At 38.6% G+C, this 14,025-nt stretch overlaps 1 protein-coding gene across 2 annotated transcripts in view; it reads left to right on the plus strand.

The window, feature by feature from the left end:
* Positions 1-14,025, plus strand: part of TLK1 (tousled like kinase 1) — a 67,990-nt gene that overhangs the window by 11,840 nt on the left and 42,125 nt on the right. The gene's annotated exons all lie outside the window — the stretch shown is intronic.

The raw sequence follows: 14,025 nt of genomic DNA on the forward strand, positions 1-14,025 counted from the left end.
TCCAGCTCAGCCTCTTCATTCTTCAGGGAACTGCTGTTGGTGAAACTTTCTCTTGACTGATGTGTTTTTATTCAGTTGCTTTGAATAGTGCTTAAGGTTTTGTCACTGAGGCAGCTCGCTAAAGCAGCACTCTGGGGTGGGGAGTGTGGGGCATGTGGTGGATACCCCCATGCACCTGGAGATTTGTCAGGGCCTTGGCCCTGGCTGACTGTAAGGCAGTGGTCTCATTTGGACTGTTTGTGTTTTCTTACTTATGGGGGTAAGCCTGGTCTGGTTCTGCCTCCTCTCAAGTTCCTCATATGTTTGGTGCTAGATGTATTCAGTTTTAAAGCATTTTCCAGTGGTTAGCTGGTGCTTAGTTACCCCAAAGTGGAGCAGTTGTGTTAAATGTGCACCAGATAGAAGACCTCCCAGTTTGTTACATGTTGGTATAAGGTGTGCTGCCTCCCAGTACTGTGGTCTGTTCTGTCTCTGCTAAGTTGGCTGCAGGAAGTAGGCTCCACAAAGCCCGCTTTAACCATCCAAGGGATTGCATGGTACTCCCCTGCCTCTGGTGTGAAGTATTTTAAGGAGAAATCCTGCTTTATCTCCTGTCAGATGGGGAGGAGAGGTTGAATCACTCTTTTTTTTTTTTTTTTTTTTTTTTTTTTCCCCTGAAATTATGCCTACAGTGGGCCACTGAAGGCAGTGTAACATCCTTATCCCTTAAGAATAAAAGAGCAGTAGTACTGTGAGTGTTCAGGTGCTTCTGCATGGTGGATGATGTTAATTACAGATAAGTATTTTTATTGGTGTCTTGAAGTATGTTATGAACATATACCTGAAAATATTATTTTGTTTCTCAATTTGTGGTATCAAAGACCTATAACTCTGCTCTTTCCTAATTTCTGCTTGCCCCTAGGGCTTTAACTGCTTTTACGTTTTGAAGTTTTATTCATGTGATTGCAGACTGTGTTCCACGAGGTTTGCTTAGCCAGCAAGATAGGCAGTTCTTAGGAAGGGACTGTGTTGAAAGGAATGAAAATCCCTTCTGTTTTTTTTCTTCTAAAACTTGAATGAAAGTGATAGTATAGCAGAAAAGAAAGCTGGTTTAAAATTAGACAGTGAGCTTTGGATAGGAGAAATGGCTGTAATGCAAATTTCTTTAATGATAATGCTGAGCAGAACTAAAACTGAATTTTTGACAGATGATTACATAGGATGTTCCTTTGTGTGTGAGCTGAGTGAGTTTTAAATTTTTAAAAATGTTCAGTACTCAAAGTTGCAACTGAATTCAGTGTGTACTGTTGGTATCAACAGGCTCTGTAGCTGTGCTGTAAGGAGTAAAAAGCTTAAAGTATTTTAAAATCCCCCCATAACCTTAAACTTGATTTTTACTGATCCGTGTGTCATTTCATGTAAGTCTTTTTTTTCCTCTATCTGTAGAATGGAGACAATGCTGAAAGGTCTCAGAAAAATGTAGGTGTAGTCATTAACATGTTAGCTCTGTATGTTTGTGATTTGTCTAGCCATGTTCTGAGAGTCTCCTCTATACAAGGGACTCCGAGGAAATTAGTTTCTTCCCGTGTTCAGTGAAACTTGTTTAAGATGTAAATTAAACAAAAAGAAAAAACACCCAAGGTTTGCTTCCAACCTGAAGAAACAGTAGCTAGTTGGCACCAAGGCAGGGTGCCTCCAAGGGAACCAGTGACCATCTCACAGGTAGCGTGGCCTGCTCAGCATAGGGGACAGGATCCCTGTTGCACAAGCTGTCTGATGTGGTGGTTTGTGGTCAGTCTTGTGATTCTGCAGTCTAAATATCTTAATATATGTTATTTTTGTTTCAGTCTTTTGTGTTTTATGTGCTCTTTTCTTTTTCTGTTCTGAAAAAGGAGGAAATGCATGGTTACTGGAGGTTAATAACCTTTTTCTTAAAATGCTGTAGTGCAAAGCCAAAATATTTAATGTATTTTATAATTACAATTAGTGGGAAATTTACTGTCCTAGTTTAATCTTAGAGATGCAATGAGCTTTTTTTCATGGTGGATGTTAAAATTGTATGGAGGCTGATGTTCTAGTTGATCACAATATAATAAGTGAAATAGATTAATATATTTGGAAAGACTTAGGATTTGCTTTTTTTAGTTTCTTACTTATCACATGTTCCTTGCCATGTAACAGCAAAAACAATATAGATTAAGAGTTAGGTACTGTGGTCAGCAGTTTCTCCTGTGTGCTCCAGGGAACAGAGCACTTGCCTCAAGGGTCAGGGGGCTCTCTGTACTTGTGAGATTTTGAGGATCATGAGGGTAGAAATGGCAGTAGGCGCTACAGAAATAAGGAGATTAGGAAGTTCAGGGAATTAACAACTGAAATACACTTCTCTTGACACAAATGCAGCTTTCAGATACTAAATGACTGGTATTGTAACTCAGAAATTTATTTTTTTTTTTATTAAATTGTTGAGGGGTTTTGGGCTGCCTCTCTACCTTATGGGTAACTTTAAAAAAAAATTGAGGAAAAGCTGCAACTTCTTGTGTTTCTTCCTTGATAGTTTACTTTTTTGTGGAGGGTGAGAACCAAAAGCTGTATGGGAAGAGACATTGCTTGCTTTGTTCCTGCTTGATAGGTGACCTCTGCTTTTAACTTCCTTTCCACTCCTTCTTCAGATAGCAGAAGCTACTGTTTATTTTTGATATGTGCAAAAGGTCTGTGCCATTTTAAGTCCTTGCCGAACAGCCATTTCGTGGACTCGAATGTTTAGAGCTCTCGGTTTGCTTCCTTGTAACTGAATACTGCAAATAAAATTTGCTGTGCTTTCTGATATTTCTCTAGGTAGATGCTTCTTCAGGACTGCTCCTGGCTTTTAGTCCTTTTCAGCATAGAAATAAAATGGAGGGATGGAATGTAGTGAGCCTTTTGTTCAGAGTGAGATGCATTTGAGAGTATCACAAAACTGGTGTTATCTTGTGACCTGTTAGTCTGCATCGCCAACAAGTGACCCATGAACTTGCAGTGTGCTTCTCCCTGCTTGCTTCCTCTTCCCCAAGGGGACAGGGAGCGTCTGGTTTTGCAGCAAATGAAGCTGAAATGGGCAAATTCTGCTGCTCTCTTTCTGTTTACATGCCTTTTACAGAGTTGCCTGGAAGCAAGAGTAATTGCTGCATATTTCTCTACATAGATGAAGAGGGAGATGTAGAGATAGGGAGGCAGCATGTCACCTGCATATGTGCAGCCCAGGCTGTTAGTTTTTATCTCTCTTGACATAATGTTGTGTTTGAGGCAGATGTTTGCTACGTAGACAGGCAGTCTTTCAGTGTTCTGCCACAGATGTTTTGCATAACTTTGGCCAAGACAATAGTACTTTCTGTAAAATACAAGTAGGTTTTTCTTACCTTATAGAGGGATTTGTAAGCATAAACTTGTCTGTGTGTTGTATATCTGTTTATTTTGGTGGGAGTAGTACAGCATAATACATCAGCATTGATACTGCTCTATAGGACACTAGCAAGGACTTGTTTTACTTTTGATTGAGAAGGACAACCCAAAGGGGTGCCATTGTACTTTCTTTTAATTTTTCTTCTAACTTCATAGCATACAGTCATAAAGCAATGTATTTAGTGGCAGTTTTTTCTTAACCAGAACATTGTTTTAACTCTGGAGAAAGAAAAGGTACTGCTTTTGACCTTACAACTGTGTAATAAATCTTCCCTTTCCAGGAAAAAGCTGCGTGGAACCTAGATAGGATTGTTTAAGACTTTTGGGAAGATTTTAGAAAGGTTAGGATCACATTTATACATGCACAGACTATAGTGGTCAGAGATGACAAGGAACATGAGGTGGATGTGTTAGCTGGCTATCCAGTTGCTGCCAAGACTGACAGTTGTCTGGAACAAAACTTTATTAACATCACTTTAAAGGACAGCTTTGTATCTCTGATTATTCCGTCACTGTAGCAGATGCTCAAATCAGACACTGTCATTAAAAATGAATTTTCCTGAAGATGCATTTGTTTCTATGTCTGTATATTCATTCTAAATGGACTAAATCCTTAGAGCAATACTTAGACAGTGAGAGTTAACTAGTCAATAAACCTGGTCTCTGGTATCACTGCCTTTAGCAATGAAGAGTGCAAAATGGTCAGTGAGGGCTGCCTTAACAAACCTGTTATTTCCTTCTGTTTCTTTGTAACATTTAGGCTCTGGCAGCTTCCTATTAGGTGATGGAAGTTGGTCTTGTTGAAAAACACTAAAATCCTTCTGCCAAATCAGAACTTGCTCTTGGTAGTTCAGAATGATATAGAGAGCAGTTGCCGTTGAGGAATCCAGACCTTTTAAAAAAGTAAGTAAATGTGACAATTGAGATGGGTGGCAACAACTTTTGAAGAGAAGGATACCATTCCTTCGAATGAACATGTTTGGGATAGCACCTCTGTAGTTTGTATATGTTCAGTGTTGACTTGTCAGGGTTGTTCTGCATGTGGTGTTGTAGCCAACAACTTGAAACACCTGGGTTTAGCAGTTTTTTAAATTATTTAAACTCCTAATTGTATGAGTTCAGAATAAGCCTTATAAATCAGGGCATTTCCAGAAGGGAAATATTATTCACTGTTGCTACTTTCCTGTGGTGTATTTTTTGTAGTGGCTTTTCTCTTTTATTGATATAGGAGGGCTTTCTGCATAGGGAAAGATATTGCAGACTGGAATTTTGACACAGAAAGTACACTCTGATCTTGGCTAATTCAATACTTTTTATAAGAGCCTAGAAGGGATTACTGGACATGGAGAGCAATTTTAGATGTGGGGAATTATTCTTCCAAGTGGGCCATTCTGCAGTGAGGCACAGCATGTGTTTCTGTTGCAGTCCCTATGGACTGATCTGTTGAATTCAGTGAAGGTGTGCAAAGAAGAGTGCATACAGTGATACCAGTCTTCAAAATGTAGCCTCCTAAGTGCCACTGAGGGGTGGCAATTCCAGATAAACAGCTTTCAATGTATTAGTAATACAGAAACATAGAATCATCAGGGTTGGAAGATACCTTCAAGATCATCCAGTCCAACCATTAACCTAGCACTATCATTGAAACCATTATAGATCACTCAGACACCTCTTAAACATCTCCAGAGCTGGTGAATCCATTACATCCCTGGGCAAGCTATTCCAGGGCCTGACTGCCCTATAGTGAAAAAAATAAAAGTAATGTTTAATCTGAATTTCCCCTGTGTCAGCTTAAGGCCATTTTTTTGGGTCTTCTCACTGAAGGCACCATAGAAGAGACCATCCCCCACCTCTCTACAGCCTTCCTTGAGGGAGTTGTAGAGAGCCATGAGGTCTCTCCTGAGCCTTCTGGAGACTAAACAACTCACTCAAGCCATTCCCCATAGCACAGGTTTGCCAGACCTTTCACGAGCCTTGTTGCCCTTCACTTAACACGATCCAGCACCTCAATGTCCTTTTGAAAGAGAGGGGCCCAGAACTGAGCACAGTATTCAAGGTGTGGCCTCACCAGTGGTGAGTACAAGGAGAAATACACTGCATGTTCTTTCAATTGTTGTTTGTCCTTTCATTCATCACATGAAGCATTATTCAACAGACTCAGGAAGGACCTTGTCGTGGTTCTGTTGCTCATAGCAGTATTTGCTATGCTAACGCTTCCTGTACATGATACACATGGAGTGATATTGAAAGTCTGGGAAATGGATAGATAGATACCATGTTGAATGTTCTGTGTTATATCTTCTCTTTATTAATTATTTCATACTTACCAGCTCCTATCACTAATACAAAAAAAACCTCACACTGCAAAAATAATGGCATAATAATTTCTGGGGCAAGATGAGAAAAGTTTGATTGGTGAAGAATTCCTTCAAGAAAAGCTGCCAGAAAGAAAAATCTGGCTAAAAACAGACCTGTTATATGGTTGTACATGCCAAATAAGACTAAATGTTGATTCGTTTTCTGAATAATGAAAAAAATTGAAATGAGACACAGCATGCCATTGTTTCAATGAGTATTGTGAAAAAAGTAGCTTTCAGACCATTCAGCATCGTTAATTTAGACTTCAGTCTTGAAAGCTCTCATGGACATACAGGTTTTACCCTTTTTTATGCTTGGATGTAATTTTTAAATGTGTTTAGTCAATTGTGGCTTTTTTTTCCTTTTCAGGTCTTTCTTTTACATTACTGTTTGTCTTTGTTAGGTACTGCTCTGCACCTCAAACAGGTTGCATTTACACCTGTGCAGTTGTTGTCTGTGGAATCAAAGGAAAGTTAATTTTTTGTATGCAGTGCATAGGGCAAATACTGTCACTCAGAAATTTCTGAGAATTCTTTATCGATTCAGGAGGCCCAAGCATTACTCTTGAGCCAGGTGTGTCTTTCAGGGAATTCAGTTGTACTTACAGGGGGGTAGGATTGGGAGAGGGACTAGTCAGAAATGAGGCATTGCCTAGGACAGGGTTGCATGCCTGGTTTAGCCCCAGTTACAATAGAACAGACCTCGGGGATCTGTTGTCCTCTCTGTTGTATGAATCACTTGCTCCCTGAACTCTGAATGAGCCATTCTGAGCTGCCATCCTTGTGGCATATACCCACTCACATGCTGTTGGTCTGTGGCCAAATTAAAGCATCGGTAGGCAACTTGTAAATTCATCTCTGCCTCTGCTGCCTACAGCCATCTGAGGAGACACATAATCCTCAAGAGATCCTTAGAATACAGCGCCTAGCTGAAGGCAGGGAGAATTAAACGTTCTGAAATTGTTACCCACAAATGTCTCCTAGCTGGTCTGGAGTTGGCCCAAGTGCTTGATTCATAAGTCTTTCTTCAAGGTGTTGGCAGGGGTTCCCTCAGGAACATATTTCTCCATAATTCTCTTCTCTTCTCCAGCTTGTTGGCCACAAGATCAAAATCCCAAAACTAGCAGCACAGACATGAAGTCTAAAGATCGTTAGAATTTTTTTTAATGATGAAGAATTGATTTCTGTTGTAGAATGATTTGCAGAAAATTACTGATCTATCCAGCAACCAAAGTTTTCTTAATTTTAGATGAAATTTCTGCACTGTTGGGAAAAGTGAAATAAACAGCATTCAAGAACTACAGTCATTTTAAAAAGATTTCCAAAACAAAATAGACTGCTGTATCTTGGAGAGAAGGGACATGGAGTTATTTTCCTGTTCTTTGGACACCAGAAGAATTAATTTTGATTAATGCAGCAATCTATCCAAAATGCATTTCCTTGACAACTTTTTAGTCCATGGGAAATTGGTTAGAAGTTACTGTATAAGAACTTACCCCCCTTTGGGGGTATTTTTTCTCCACATCAGAAAGACCTTTAATTCTCTGCTTAGTATTTTAATACATTTCCATACAGCAATTATAAAACTGCAATTAGCATATATAAATTTATAATATTTGTCAAAAACTGCTGTCTTTTTATGTTCATAGGGAAGATTCTTTTTCCTGTACTTTTAGATTTTCCACAGTTGTGCTTTTTTAGGCCAAAATTTGGCAGTTAGATTATTTTCCTCCCACAGGTTTTATGTAGACCAAAGCCTGATCTATCTGCTAATTATCTCTCTTTTACCTCTCAGTCTCCTTTAGATTAATAAGAAAAGCCTGTTAAGTTCACCTAGGCACCTTACTAGTGGTAGAGGGGTGTCTGCTGTGTAATGTGCTTCAGTGTTCTCAGGTGCTGAGAAATACTGCATTTTCACTGTGCTTTAAAATGACTCTTGATTAATTAAATGGATTCTGTTTTTTCTTTACCCTGGGCTTAGATATGTCTCTCTGTCATTAGGATTTTCTTACCTTTTGTGATCTTTTCAGAAGGCTAGTTTCACTTGAACATCAGGATATGTTTTTTATCCTTTCCTGTTTCATCTGCTGCCACGTTTAGCTTCAGATACAGCTAAGGTTTTCAACTTGAATGTAGTACCCTGAAGTTTTCATGGTACCTGTTGTTTGGAGGTTATAGTAGCTGCATAGTCTTCTGTAAAAGAAGTTAATCCTGTTCCTTGGGAAGTCAGTGATTTTAAGCGTTTCTAAACTCCAAGGTTAAACTTTGTCATGAGTAATCTGTAGCTGTTTGTTAAAAATTTTGGAAGAGCTGTAACCCTGGGGTGTTGGTAAGTAGTGTCCTCTAGTCTTTGGATTGTCTGGACATAAATACAGTTGTGGGATTTTATTTTATTTGCTTTGCTTTAAATCTCAAGAGATTGTCTCTTTCTCTGCCCTGCTGACTGCTGATTTCGATTGACAGCTGACTGCTGAGTGGGACCTTCTTGACTTCAGATGGTGGTGTACTTCAAAGCCTTCTGCAAAGAATGGGCTGTATCTTTGCTGTTACCTTGAAATTGACCTCTTCTCAAATTAAAACTGCTTGGCTTTATGCTGTTTTACTAGCATCTCAACTTGATTTCTTAGCTCATTTGTCATTTTCAAGGCTGTTTCCAGTTCTGTTCTCTGTGATTCCAAAAACACACAGTGGAAGAGAGACTATTCAAGACATGGTTTTGCAACACAGGTCAACATTGTGACTTTCTGGTTTTTGTTTTATTAATTTCTTGACCTCACTGCCCAGATGTTCTATTTTAAATTGAACAGGTGTCGTTTTCCAACGTAGAAACTAAGATTTCCATTCATTCCATACAGTTTGATGTTAGTTGGTTTGCCTTGCTTTTTCACTTGGTCAGACTCGTGTTTTAGTGCTCCCTCTATTCCTTGACTGACAACTTTTTCTGGGTCGCTTTATTCTTTGGTGCCTTTTATAAGGCACTGAAAGTATAATCTGGAAGAGACCAGGATCAGTGTTTACCTAACTAAACAATAGTTTATTACCAAATAGTTTGTTTTCTTGGAGTCAGAAATATTAACTTCATTAGCCTATTTCCCTGGAAGTGAAAAAGTCCTTTCTGGTTGGTTCTGCAATAAGGAAAGCCCAGACTTTCAGAAAGACAGGGAGGAAGAATGAAGTTGAGTGCATAGTTTGAGTGGTTTGGTTTAGCTTTTGGTCTGGGTTGGTTTTTTTACCCTAAATGAAACAAGAGAAGAGTTCAATTAAAAGGAAATACATGTGGATGCAGATACGTATCTTCATGTTGGTGAATAGAGAAAAGTGGCCTCATTTTTAAGAGTCTGCTTAAGGGTTTAAAAATCTGGGTTTTGTAATTTTCTGTAGTCTGTTCTGCATTTGATATTTTAAAGCTTTTCTTTTACCTGCTAGCTGGTAAATGTGTATTCTAGAATGACAAGAGCTATCATACTCAATTGTTATGAAGTTAAATTATTGGAGCATCAGCATAGTGAGATAAATACATATTTAGGATATTCCAAAATGAAATAAATAAATAGTTAAGGACTTCAAGGGTTGCACTGCAGTGCTGTTAAGCAGTGATTTCTATACTTGGAATTGTTACCATGCTTCAAGTCTGGTTTGATACCTTTAATGGAGTCTTGATGAAAAAGCACATTTTTAAGTGATAAGGGAGTGAGGGCAAAACCCCCCCCTGCTTTCCAGGCTGCTTTTTCTGCTGTTGGAAAGGTGTACACTGCCCTCCCTGCCTGCTTTTTTTGCCCCTCGCCCTTTTTAGCTGGATATTAGTTTGAGTTACTGTTCTAAAGGACGCTACTGCCATTGAGGAAGACTACATGGCACCACTATTATCAACATTAATGGGAAGTTTTCCTAAAAATATGCTGCACATAACTCTCATACTGTGTGCATTACCATAAAGTCCAAGTGCCTACTAGGAGCACGTCAGGAAATTCAATTTACGTTTGGGCTATTGTTAAACTGTCTTTTACTATTCAACACATAGGTCTCTGTGTTGAAGTATTTTGCTTTGGCATTAAAAGCTATATGCATATAAATGGATGAGGGAAACCAGACCAAACCAGTTGGGCTTTCACTTAAGTGAAAGGTGGTTTGTGCTGGCCTTGAATTCAGGAGAAGGGGGCCTCAATCGCTGGAGAGTTGTTCTAAGAAGAATCTGGCTTCTGCATAATGAACTTTATCTTCATTGCAGAAAGCTGACAATGGGTGAAGTTGTTCATCTTCCTTCGTTTCAAAGCGGTAATTGATGGACAGATAGTAAGAGTCAATTCAGTTTAATAAGAGAGTCAAAGATAAATAGTGAGTTGTGGAGCTTGATTCCATATTTAGTGGAAAAGAAAAATTGTCTGATCTGCCAGTCCTTTGTGTTTGGATCTGCAAAGCTGCTCTGTGTAGGCTACCAGTGTTCAAGATAGAAGTTGTAGTACAAGAGTATCACAAAAGATGCAGTTTTAGAAGGTGAAGAATAACTGCAGCTTCAACTCTCTGCTAAACTTTTTCTCCTAAAATACCTATGTTATTGAGGCTTGGGCAAGTACTTGGTTAAATAAGTGGGTCATTAGCAAGTGTTCGTGTATTTGAGGGTATAGAGCCTTGGGGTACAGGTGTAGTTGCACTTCACTGTTTTTTGGTCACTGTTTCTGAAGTTTTCTACCATGGAGAATTCTTTGAAACTTTAAATCTCTGTTTTGCTAAGGTAGAGTATGGTGTAATAGATTATACCAAATGCCATGAAAAAGCTTGCAGACTGCTTCTCTGACTTAGAGCTTTGACTTTTGACATACCACATTGCTTAAGAAATTCTCAGAGGAATTTGGAGTTCTTTTAAAAAAAAATCCTGCTAAAAATGTCCTTTTCAGGACAAGATATCTATATTTTATATTAGTGTTTAGAGAAGAGGCTCTCAATTGGTCTGATAAATTATTGTGGAGGATACCACCACTCCCCAAAAATACAAAGGCAAGAAAGTGTTGGTAATTAAAAAAACCAAAAAAACTATCTGAGGAAACATTCAGAATCTTTTGTGGTTACTAGGAATAAAGAAATGTAGTTTTCTAGGACTCTGCCATGAATTTCAGGTAACCTTTCATGTGTTCTTTGGAAGACAGTAGAAGTTTGAATGGCGGTGGGTGGTAGCAATGCCAGTCTTTCCTTTAGCATCATGGTAAATATGCTGTAAGTACTTGTGTAATGTGATTGGATGTCCCTTGAGTTAGTGAGTTGGCCTTGAGGTGCAGGAATGACATTAGTTCAAATAAGAAGTCTGGGTATATTTTCAGGACTGTAAGTTATGTCAGTCCTGTTGGTAGCAAGACGTTCTGTGAGCAGGAGAATTCATAAAGTCTAATGCTTTAAAAAAATCATATGTTCCTTACATTTAATATGTAATTTTTATAATTAAAAAAAAGTTGTCCCTCACATGAGATGCCTTAAAACTGCCAGTACCTTTAAAAGTGGATAACTTGTGCTGAGAACTGAAGGATTGTACAGAGCTGCTTGGTTTTGTTAAAGCAGCTGTGTGTTTGGTGTATTTAAATTACAACAGAAATGAGGAAGACAGTTCTTGGGATCCTTGCTGGGATGTCTCTCTATTGAAATAAGGTTTGGATCCAGCTTTTCTGTCTTGTCCTGTGAATCATGAAGATAGCAGAGTGTGTGTTGCTTTCTGGTTTTGAATATTTAACAATAACAAAACCCAAACCAAAATAAAACCCCCTTAACATAATAGCAAAAAACCATATCAGCAGAAGAGAAGTGTGAAGAGAATGCAGTGCATTCATGGGTGTGTGTAGGCTCCAAAATCTGAGCAGAAGAAGAAGGGGTTATATTTTGTCTGTGCTGTGGATTGCCCCTTTATGTGCTACATCACCACTCTGACCAGTGGGTTAACCCAGGGCTACTGATCTCTTTAGTGCATTAGTACCTAGACACAGTACAGGGGACCTGCAGCTCTTCAGATGAACCTTAGCTATCTACAGAGATTATTGCTTCCCACATTTCATAAAATAAACAGTGTAAGGTATGGTAGTGTCTATTTCTGTAATGTACACATGGTTTTGTAATTGCTGGAGTTACATCAGTAATTTTAAGTGATTGCTGAACTTTTGTGGGCAGTTAGTATCAAATAGACTAGTAAATTAAAATATCGCTAGACCTGCTTCATTAAATGGTTTACTTTGCTAAACTAAGATTTTTTTTTTTTTGGAGTGGCATACACTTAGAAACTTTTACTGTTATAAAGCCAAAATAATAATAATTTAAACTTTCCTGACAAATCTGTTGTGATTCATTTCTTACGCTTTTTCAGAGTAATACTTTCCCTTTAAGTATAGATTACATACATATATACTGGGAAAGATATGCTGAACATGTCCGCTTAAAAAAAAAGTCCTTACTGCACAGTCCATAAATGTAAGAAATATTTTTTATGCATATGAGAAGTGTTCAGTTTGTTATAGAAACCCTTGAAAGCAGTATACAAGCACAATTTAGGCAGCAAGAGTTTAAAGAGGATTCTTGATTGTTCTGCACTCAACATACATGTACATACACAAACAGTTTTTAACCCAGGTAGTTCACAATCTAAAGGATGTAGAAATTTGAGAAGTTTTTACTAGGCAAGTTCAGTGTTACAACTGCAGAGAAGCCAGCTGCAGTTTCAAACTGTGTAATTCCCCAGCATTGTTGGAAAAGAGTCCTCCAGCTTTATATATGGCTGTGTTTGGGTGTAGTAACAAAATGCGGTGTCTTCAACCTGCCACTCGTGGTTTCATTTTTCAAAAGAAGATTCTGCCACAAATACATTTCCTGAATGTTTCCTTACCAGCTGTTTATGTCTTGGTGTGATTTTCTTCCACCAGAGGAGATATGTTACTAATCTCCGTGGTAAAGGAGTGCTGACACCACTTTTACCATCATCTGCCTTCCTACAGGAACAAGGCCCACTTGAATTAGCCAAATAGCAGAACCAGTACTTTCCCTGCCAGAGAGGTTAGCTCTATGGCCAGGAGTGGCCAAAGTGTCAGATCTGTCTAGGGCTTGAATGCTGAAGGTTTTGAGATACCCAAGAGTCCTATAAGAAAGTGTCTTCTGACTTACTAATAGCAAGGGAAAAGCTACTTTGGTGCATTGGTTAGAATGTTTATCTGATTGGTAGAGGTTTATAGCAGCAGTTAAACTTTGAAAACTGATTTTCACAAAAACAGAATTTCAAGCTTTTTTTCATGGCACCATTTCATTTCTGCACTGCTGTGTTGTCCGGTGGGACTGAAAGGCATGAACTTGTTGTGTCTTAGTTGGAAAAAATTGAGGCTACTTTACTATCTGGTACTTGAAGGATGTGCTGTTACAATAGTCAATTAAGACTTCAACAGGAAATATCTTCTTTAAGATAAAGCAACTGAAATATTTCCAATTGAAGATAAATCTGATGTTCAAGCAGTTGAAAAGATAAAAACACAGAATGCAGTTGGTGTAAATATGGAATACTTATTTGTCTACATCATCTTTCAGACTCATTAAACAGCCGTAAGTGATTTAAATACAAATTAGGAAGCTGCACATCATGTTGCAGCCGACTCATGTAGGCTGAGCTCATCAGAAACTCCTTTTGTTCCTCCGTTTCCTTCCACCTTGCTTTCCCTGCAGGTGCCAGCAGCACTGCTTAACACCATTTACAGGGCTCTGTCAAAGCCATCAACTCTACAAGGGTCTCTGTTATTCTTGGTTCTTTTTTTATTGCTGATCTTGCTCCTTTTTTTCTCTGACCTTTCTCTGACTCCATATAACACTGCTATCGACCTTCTGATTTTCCTTTTCTCCCCCTATAATTCCTGCTTGTTGGTCTTTGGCACTGATAGCCTAAAATTTAGATAATACAGAAAACAAGAGCATTGCAGAATGCGTTGCAGAATTGGGTGATTTTATGCTGGAAAATACTTTGTTCCTGTCAGCTAGTTTTTAATCTATAAATAATTGCCTGGTTGGCGTATTGCATACTGCAGACTCTATGTCTCTTACATGCCTCTAACAGGTTCTAGCTTTCAACCAGAATTGACAAGGCTATTCTGATATGCAGAACTTGCCACAGTTTTTGTAATTCCTTGAGTGCTTTGGTTATTAGGTAACAGCTGGTGAGTCATTGTCAAGTTGAGGGTACAAATCCTTCCTTTGCATAGGCCAGCAGTATGTTTGGCTTGTCTGTGAAATATTCCAC

This window comes from Sylvia atricapilla, chromosome 7 (genome assembly GCF_009819655.1).
Source record: "Sylvia atricapilla isolate bSylAtr1 chromosome 7, bSylAtr1.pri, whole genome shotgun sequence".
NCBI lineage: Eukaryota > Metazoa > Chordata > Aves > Passeriformes > Sylviidae > Sylvia > Sylvia atricapilla.